Here is a 9,454-nt window from a genome sequence, read left to right as displayed (position 1 = left end):
AGAAAGAGAGCATGCATGGGTGATCAGGGGAGGGGCAGAGAGAGAGAGAGGAAGACAGAATCCCAAGCAGGCTTTGCACTCAGCACAGAGCCCAACCCAGGGCCCGAGCCGAAATCAAGACTTAGCTGCTCAACTGACTGAGCCACCCAGGCGCCCCAATCTCAGTTATTTTTATCTTCCAAAAATTTTACAGTAAACTTACCTGTAAGTTTTCCAGTGAAACATCGCCATGGAAAATTTGCCAGTTTCTAAATTCCAATTCTGTCAAATTCTTTTGAATTTTAACTGAAACTATGATAAACTATAAATTAACCAGCAGAGAACTGGAGGTTTTATTTCATAAGCTCTCCTTTTAAGAATATGGATGTTTCTGTATTTTCTCACATCTTTTATACTGCTTATAGATCTCGTATATTCTTTTCATACAATCTTCATACACTGCTGCTGTGGCTGCAATGTTTCCTGCCATCACACCTTCTAGCTGGTTCTATAGAAATTAAATAGTAAATAGAAAACATTATAAATAACATTAACTAGAAAAACTTGACTTTTTGTGTGTGTATTTATTTTGCACCCAGGCTCTTTTGTGTTATTAATTCTAAAAATTTTCAACTGATCCCAGTTTTTTGGCTGTATAATTATATTTCTGCAAGTGATCATGATATTGCCTTTCTGTATCTAAATTATGAAAGGATTTCAATCTAAAAGAGAACCAAAGGATATGAAATGGAGAATCTCACACATGCACCCTCAGAAAAACAGAAATTAAGAACCATTAAATGCCAGACTTACAGAAGACCAAGACTTATCTCCTAATCCATGAACATCTGCCAAGAATCTCTCCCTATCCTCAAGCCAATGAAACCCCCTGCTTGGACTCTGGCTGCACCTCCTGTCTATGTGCTCCTTGACTGGAAATACAGCCCATCCCAAGCCCTCAGCGGTCTCCCCCGAAGCTTGCGAAGGCATATATTTCTTGAATTGCAATTCCTCTGCTATTCCAAAATAAACTCAAATTTCTGATAATTTGAGCTTGCCTCAGTTGACCTCCTTCTTTAGGCTGACATTCAATGGTGTCAAAAGTGAGATCGGAAAGCCATGACCCTCCTGCCCCAGGGAAGAAGAGCCTCAGAATCAAGAAAGTCGCCTGCACTGAGCCCTTTGAGCTCAACGCTTTCACGAGTGGCCTTCTGCTTCTAGTTCTGTGAGTCTCCTCTCTGATTTCGAGCTCTCTCCTTTTGGTTGAGCTCTCTGATTTTTTTTTTTTTTTTTTTTTTTTTTGGATTTGGATAAGGACAGATTGTCCTTCTGGTGAGTACTCTTTTGGTTTCTGAATTTAGAATGCACTTGGTTTCTGAATTTAGAATGTGCTTGGTTTATGAATTAGAATGTGCTTGGTTTAGATTTAAACTTGTGAGTTTTCCTGAGAGCAAGATTAAACTCAACTCGATGGGCATGGGTTGAGCACCTCGATGCTGCTAGAGCGCATGCTGCCTTTCTGTGAGAAAGAGCCGTCTCTGAAGCACAAGGCTGTTGGGTAAAGATAAGGTGATCATGGATGAGCAAGTTTCACGGTAGGGCCCTTGCCACCAGCAAGAAAATTCTGTGCAATGAGGGACACCTGGTCACAGGTCAGATAACTAGGGCAGAGGCTGTCTGCCAGGAAAAAGGAATATCCCGTGAAAGGCACACTGTCAGACAAAACCAAAGTCAACCCCGGTTGGGCATGTCCCCTAGGCAATCTAAGATTTTTTTCTTTGCTCTCAGGAAAACTTCAAAAATGGGATCCCAGTCATCTAAATGCTTTAAGGATGGCTTAAAGGATGCCTCCTTAGCAACTATGGTTGGTTTCATGTTAAAACAATTATGGTCTCTCTTCATGTGCATGGACTAATCTCACGGAAGACAACCTAGAACAACAGACATTATGAGAAATGTTCCAATTAGACAGGATCATTCATTTAAAAAGCGCACTCGAGGGGCACCTGGGTGGCTCAGTTGGTTGAGCGTCTGACTCCTGATGTCACTCAGGTGGTGATCTCAGGGTCGTGGGATCAAGCCCCGAGTCGGCTCTGTGCTGAGTGTGGAGACTGCTTCAAGATTCTCTCTCTCTCCCTCTGTCTTTCTCCCCTGCTCGTGCGTTCTCTCTCTCTCTAAAAAAACAAAAACAAAAACAAACAAAAAAAAAAACTTGCATCCGAAAACGAGGGTTCCCAAATCAAACAAACAGAATGGGACATGGAACACCTATTTTAATTGGCATGCAGAAGCCCCCAGAGGGCTTCAAATTTCCAAAACAGTTTTATTGAAATATTCATTGCAAAAGGCTAATGAAAAATTAAAGGCATGAGGTACCTAACACAAAAGGCCCTGAGACTGACGTCCCTCCCGCTTCTCCTTCTGCTCTCCTTCGCTTGAGTCGTTCTACCGGTCCTTCGTCTGATTGGTCTCCACTCTGAAGAGACCGCAATACTGTAAACAAAAGTCGGTTGTTGGTGGTCTTACAGATGCCCCCGTGTCGACCCCTCAAAGAGACCCCTCCCGTGGGCTGACGGGATCTGAGGGATTTTCTGGTAAACTGCTACCAGCGATTTAAACGGTCAAGGGAAATTAAAATGAAAGTTAATGGAGAGGCACCTGCGGGGCTCAGCTGGTTAAGTGTCTAACTTCAGCTCAGGTCATGTTCTCATGGTTCATGGGTTCCAGCCCTGCGTTGGGTTCTCTGCTGTCAGCGTGGAGCCTGCTTGGGATTCGCTGTCTCCCTCTCTCTCTCTGTCCCTCCCCAACTTGCTCTTTCTCTCTCAAAATAAATAAACTTAAAAAAATAAAATAAAGTTAATGGGAAAGCTTGCCAATTTCTGGCTAGATGCCAGAGCCACACCCTGTACTTAATATTTATTTATTTTTTTAATTTCTGGGATTTTAAAATTTTTTTATTATCATCTTTTTAAATTTTTGGGACAGCACAAGGCGGGGAGAGGCATAGAGAAAGGGACAGAGGATCTGAAGCATGGGCTCTGTGCCGACAGCAGCAAGCCTGATGTGGGGCTTGAACTCATAAACTGTGAGATCATGACCTGAGCCAAAGTCAGATGCTCAACCCACTGAGCCACTCAGGCACCTCACACACTCCATACTTTAAATTTTTTTTTTTTAATGTTTATTTATTTTTGAGACAGAGAGAGACAGAGCATGAACGGGGGAGGGGCAGAGAGAGAGGGAGACACAGAATCAGAGGCAGGCTCCAGGCTCTGAGCCATCAGCCCAGAGCCCGACGCGGGGCACGAACCCACGGACCGCGAGATCGTGACCTGAGCTGAAGTCGGACACTTAACCGACTGAGCCACCCAGGTGCCCCCACACTCCATACTTTAAACCCCACTTGCTTTAGATCCTGTCGATGGGATCGTAGGAAAGCTGGCCACAGCCAGCAAAAGGTGAGAATTCTCACGAGGGTCAGCCCTCCCGAATCTCTGCCCTGCTCAGTTGAGAGACGAAGATCAAATTTCACATTGTCTCTTCCTTTCCAAATCCAAATCCATTGGTTACTGATCCTTTTTCCTCCTGGGTAGCTGTTACTTTCTTGTCTTGTTTTGTGTCCTAAGAACTTGGCAACCATCATGTTGGAGGTCCCCAAATATGGCCGGACAGGAATGTGGGCTGCAGCCCATTTGCAGGCAGGATCTATTGCCAGCCCCAGGGGGACTCGTCTAAGTCTTTCATTTATTTGACTACCTTTGGAGAGTGACTTTGGACCTTTGGCAGGTATCATCTTTCGCAGCCTTTGGGGCAATGCCCCTTGGGTCCGTGGCGTTGTTAAATACTGCCAGGAATATTCACTGTGCATCCTGGCTGAAACCTGACAAGATATTTGAAAAGATTTTTTTAAGTGGCTCCATGGGCAGAAGTTGGCTACACTGGAAGCTGATAAAATCTGTATCTATGCGTATGTGCGTATCTGCATCTATATCTATCTATCCATCTACCTACCTAGTTACCTTTTATGTATAACTTTTATTTCCATCTCGGGTCTTGCTGTGTTGGTCAGAAATTCCCGGAACAATGTTCAGCAATTATGAGATAATTGGCTCTTTCTTTTCTTCCTGGTTTCAACTGGAAATACCTCTGATATTTCACTATCGTGTAATGATGCGTGCAGATTGGAGAGATTTATGTCCTTCTTGCTTATTTTCATTTTGCTTGTGTGTTTGTTTTGTTTTACCTGGCCCTCAGGTACAGTTCGTGGTACATCGTTTGCCTGTAAGACCCCCTCTGGCATGTGTTATATATGTTAAAAAAAATTTTTTTTTAAATGTGTATTTATTTTTGAGAGAGAGAAAAAGAGACAGAGTGCAAGCAGGGGAGGAAGACACAGAATCGGAAGCAGGCTCCAGGCTCTGAGCGGTCAGCACAGAGCCCAGCGCGGGGCTCGAACCCACGAACCATGAGATCATGACCTGAGCTGAAGTCCAACGTTCAACTGACTGAGCCACCCAGGTGCCCCTGTATTATGTGCATTTATCCCAGGTGTATCTTCCGCTGCCAAACTAACCCTTCCTCTGCCAAACAACCCTGCTCGTCTGTTCAATGTGTATCTTTTCCCATGTATTCTTACAAACCCAGCATTGTCACTTTGCCTGCTTATCTTCTTCATTTCCATAGTGTTATTTGGTACATCTCATTCTGTTTCTCACTTTTTTTCGCCAAACGCTACATTTTTAGGATGCTTCCATATTGCTATTTGTTCTTCCAATCAGATGCCTCTAATTGTGGAAATAATTCTTCAGGGTGTAGAAGAATTTTATCTGTCCTCCTCCCCGGATCTTTTAACTCTCTGTTACCACAAATAGTGCTGCGGCAGCCCCTTTGTTCACATGCCTTTAAAGAGCTGTGTGAAAATTTCTAGGAGTAGAATTGCTACATCCTGGTACCACGGACACCAGTCCACATGCCCCGTATCCGCAGCAGAGCATGGAAATTCCGGTATCCCCATCGCTTCACTACCATTCAGTGCTTCAGAGTCGTGTAACACATGAAGCCCAGTTTAAAAAACCACGTTTTTTTTCTTTTTTAAAAAAAGTTTGAGAAAGAGAGAGAAAGAGAAAGAGATTGGGGGGAGGCAGAGAACAAGAGGAGAGAGAGAGAGAGAAAGAATGAGAGAGAATCCCAAGAATCCCTGTGCACAGTGCAAGAGCCTGATGCAGGACTCGATCCCACCAACTGTGAGGTCATGACCTGGGCATAGACCAGGAGTTGGATGCTCACCCGACAACTAAGCCACCCAGGCGCCCCAAAGCACTGTTTTTTTCAGTGGTTACTTTCATTGATCTAAGTCATATTTTGGATATGTTTTAAGATAAATAATTTTATCATGAAAAAGAAATAGCCTCCTAGTTAAAAAAAAAATCCCCCTGGCAGGGGGCTGCTGGGTGGCTCCATCAGTTCAACATCAGATTCTTGATTTCCGCTGAGGTCATGATCTCACATTCGTGAATTCGAGCCCCACGTTGGGCTCCGTGCTGCTGGTGCAGACCCTGCTTGGGATTCTCTCCCTCTCTCCCTATCTCTCTGCCCTTTGCACATGCCCTCTCTTTCTCTCAAAATAAATAAATAAACTTTAAAAAAAAAATCCATCTTTTGAAAAAAAAAAATCCCCATTGGGATTGCCTATAGAAATTGTCAATTTTGTTTAAGCCCACTGACATGGTTCCCTGACAGTAACAGTTTCTTTTTTTTTTTCTTTTTTTTAATTTATTTTTTTTTAACGTTTATTCATTTTTGAAACAGAGAGAGACAGAGCATGAATGGGGGAAGGTCAGAGAGAGGGAGACACAGAATCTGAAACAGGCTCCAGGCTCTGAGCTGTCAGCACAGAGCCCGACGTGGGGCTCGAACTCACGGACCGCGAGATCGTGACCTGAGCCGAAGTCGGACGCCCAACCGACCGAGCCACCCAGGCGCCCCAGTAACAGTTTCTTAATCTTAAATTGTCCTTGATTTCTTAAAACACAGCCTACTGGATGTTATGGCAAAGTCATATGATATACTTTTAAGTTTAATTTATTGCTTGATATTAAGAAATACGGTTATATTACTGCTGTCAGTGACTCTGATGTATCCCTGAGAGTGACCTGGAAAACCCAAAGCATGTGACTCTCATTATCAATTAGTGTCGGTAAACTATGGCTTATCACCTGTTTTTGTATGGCCCAAGAGCTTTTGAGAATGATTTTTACTTTTTTTTTTAAATTCTAGAGAGAGAGCTGGAGTGGGGGAGAGCGGCAGGGGGAGAGGAGAGAGAGAATCCCAAGCAGGTGCCACGCTGTCAGCGCCGAGCCCCATGTGGGGTTCGATCCCGTGACCCCAGGATCATGAGTTGAGCCGAACCCATGAATCAGGTGCTCAGCCAACTGAGCCACCCGGGCGACCTGAATTTTACATTTTTAGATGGTCGAAAGAAAGATTTTTTAGAAGAATAATCTTTCATGGCATGCAAAACTTACATACAATTCAAATTCAGTGCCCATAAATACGGTTTTATTGGAACAGAGCCATGATCATTTGTTTACATGTTATCTATGGCTGCTTTCTCACTCACTCTGTTCACAGAGTTGAGTAGTTGTAGCAGAGGTCCTGTGGCTCACACAGCTGAACATATTCACCATCTGTGCCTTTACAGAAAAGCTTTGCCAAACCCTGGTATAAATTTTTTGATCAACAAAAGTTTATGGAGAACCTACTAGTGAAGAATGTGCTATTCTGGTCCCCATGGGCGATTACTGTCCTACCAGGGAGAAGTCACAACCCAGGGTGACAATTCCTAGGATAAGACGACATGGCGGGGGGGGGCGCTCCAGGGGAATATAGCAGAGGTCTCTGAGCCACACTGGGGAGATAAGAGAAAGCTCATGGAGGTGGTCACGTGTAAGCAGACACCTACAGAGTAAGAAAGAGCTGGCCGTGTGAAGATGGGTGAGGGGAGGTTGGAGGCGGCAGGAAGAATATTCTGGGCAAAGAGAACAGCAAGTCAGATGACCAGAGGATCCCTGCTTGTTGAAGGAACTGGGAGATGTTTGCATTATCGTTTGCATTATGGGCTTGTTTGTAGTTAAGCCAAGTTTAGTTTGCATGTGAATAAATAATTGCCTGCATAGGGCTCTTAGTGATACAAGCAAAGAAGAGGGGAGGAGAAATCATTGACTGACTGGTTCACTCATTCATTCAATGACCATTGACTGAGTACCTTCTCAGTGCTGAGCACTAAGTTCTGAGGACACAGAGGAAAACCTGAGGAGGTCCCTGTCGTGAAGTGAGGAAAGCAGATAGAAAAATAATTTTCGCAGGTATGAAGAGTGCCCATAGCGCCATGTCAGGGGGGGACCCACATCATTTCCTACCCACTTCTCCCTGGCTGCCTAGTCATTTCCCAGGCTCCCTTGCAGCTAAGGATGGACATACAACCAGTTTTAGTCAACAAGACATAGAAGAGATCTGCTGAGAAGTGTCTGGGGAAACTCTTCACATTAAAGGTGAAGCCTCACAGAACACCATCACTTTTATCCTCTTGTCTACCTTGGAATTCGAATGTGATGGTGGCACAGTGGGATCTGTGGCAGCCATCTTGTGATCATGAGGTGATGGTCCTTGTTAGCATCATCAAGCTGCTGCACCACACCTGGAACTATCTCCCTTCAGGGACTCCCAGTTGGTTAAGATCATTACATGGCATTGCTTAAGCCAGTGGTTCTTCCCTGGGGGTGATTTCGCTCTCCAGGGAACATTTGGCAACATCTGGAGACATTTTAGGTTTTCACTACCAGAAAGGGGATGACTCCTGACATCTAGTGGGTAGAGGCCAGGATCTACCATACACAGGACAGCCCACCCAACAGATAATTATCTGGCCCCAAATGTCAGGAGAGCCAAGGTGAGAGCCAAGGTATAAGACATTGTTGACCAAGGGTGCTTGTTACTGATACAGAGAGGGTGAAAGGCTGGCCAGAGCCCCAGGAGGGTGAGTGCAGGGAATTATGTCAGCTGGCCTCTCTCCCACAGCACCGTTAGGTTAAACACAAGTTGGGTGAGAGAGGTGTGGTCCACAGCCCCTCAGCTGAGACCTCATCGTGGGCTCCTCTACACCCAGTGTCGCCACTGCCCGAATGCCTACTATGTGAGGTGCTCATGAGAATCACCTTCTTGAACTTTCCTGGCAATTCTGCCAAGTCGGTAGGTATCATTTATTCCCATTGCACAGCTATGAAAACTGAGGTTCAGAACACTAGGGGGCCACAGTTAATGACCTGTTTGGAGACTGACAGGTTTTCTTTTGCCATTTAACCATGTCCCTTAAACATTTTGTGTTTTTGCGTGTCACTTTCCAGGTCTGTAAAATGACAATATCAACTTTATAAACCTTGTTGTGGGGACAAAAATAACACACGTAAAAGCTCTTAGTACGAGTCCTGACATACAGTAAACATTGCACAAACGGCTGTTGTTACTATTACTGGTATGCCCACCACAGGCGAGGAGCTGGCCTGCAGCACAGCTCTGTCCAAAGTCAAAGCCATGCCATCACGATGGTCCCTTGAGTTGCCCACTTGCCGTGGGGACCCAGAAACAACTGAGGATGGGGAGATTCTGGGAGCCACTGGAGGACAGGAAGAGTCACTGAGGCAGGGGAGAACAGATGAGAATGGAGATTCATGGAGCACTAAGGCCCAGCACCTAAATTCAGTCATTTTGTGCAGAAGCCTAAAGAAATTTGGAGGCCAGAGGACTTTGGTCCTTGGTCCCTGAGCAGGCTTGGGAAAGTGTGAGGTCATAGTGTCCAGGTACCTCTCACTGAGGGCAAAGAAGATGTCTTTCCAGGAAGCTGTGTGAGTGGAGGGCCCACACAGGGCTGGCGCTGGACTTTGGATTGGTGGCTTCCCGGCAGAGGGTGTGCCCCTGGGAAGGAGGGCGTGTCCGCGCTCTTGTGCTCTTTGCTCCTGGGAATCACCATTTCCATAACGCAAATTATCTTGCTGGGATGACAGTTGGATTTCTGGGAATTGGGATTCTAGCCCCAGACAGATTTGAGCGCCTCTCGTGAAAATTCTTCTTTAAACACATCACTCAGAACTGCCCCTCTCTTGGCTCCTGAAACTAGAGCACTCTCCTCTACCTGCCCCTCTTAAATCAATACCTTAATTTTCGCTGGAGACTAAGTTTATCTTTTGTGTCCCCGTGTTGCATACAGAGGCCACACCAGAGGGTAAATAGTCTTTCTGAAAAAACAACTAGGTAGACTCTGGCGGGGGGGGGGGGGGAATTCTCCATTTTGTGAATATGTCACTGTTGTTCATTTTATTGTTACAGGGCCTTGGAGTACTTTCAAGGTTTTGAGTTTGGGGCCATTACCCAATAGTGCTGCTATAAGCCCTCTTGTAAGTGTTGTTATGGGGGAGCCTGC

Source organism: Puma concolor, chromosome B2, assembly GCF_028749965.1.
Source record: "Puma concolor isolate L17-30 chromosome B2, mPumCon1.1.hap2, whole genome shotgun sequence".
In the NCBI taxonomy this organism is placed as follows: Eukaryota; Metazoa; Chordata; class Mammalia; order Carnivora; family Felidae; genus Puma; species Puma concolor.
Note: the sequence above shows the minus strand (reverse complement) of the source record.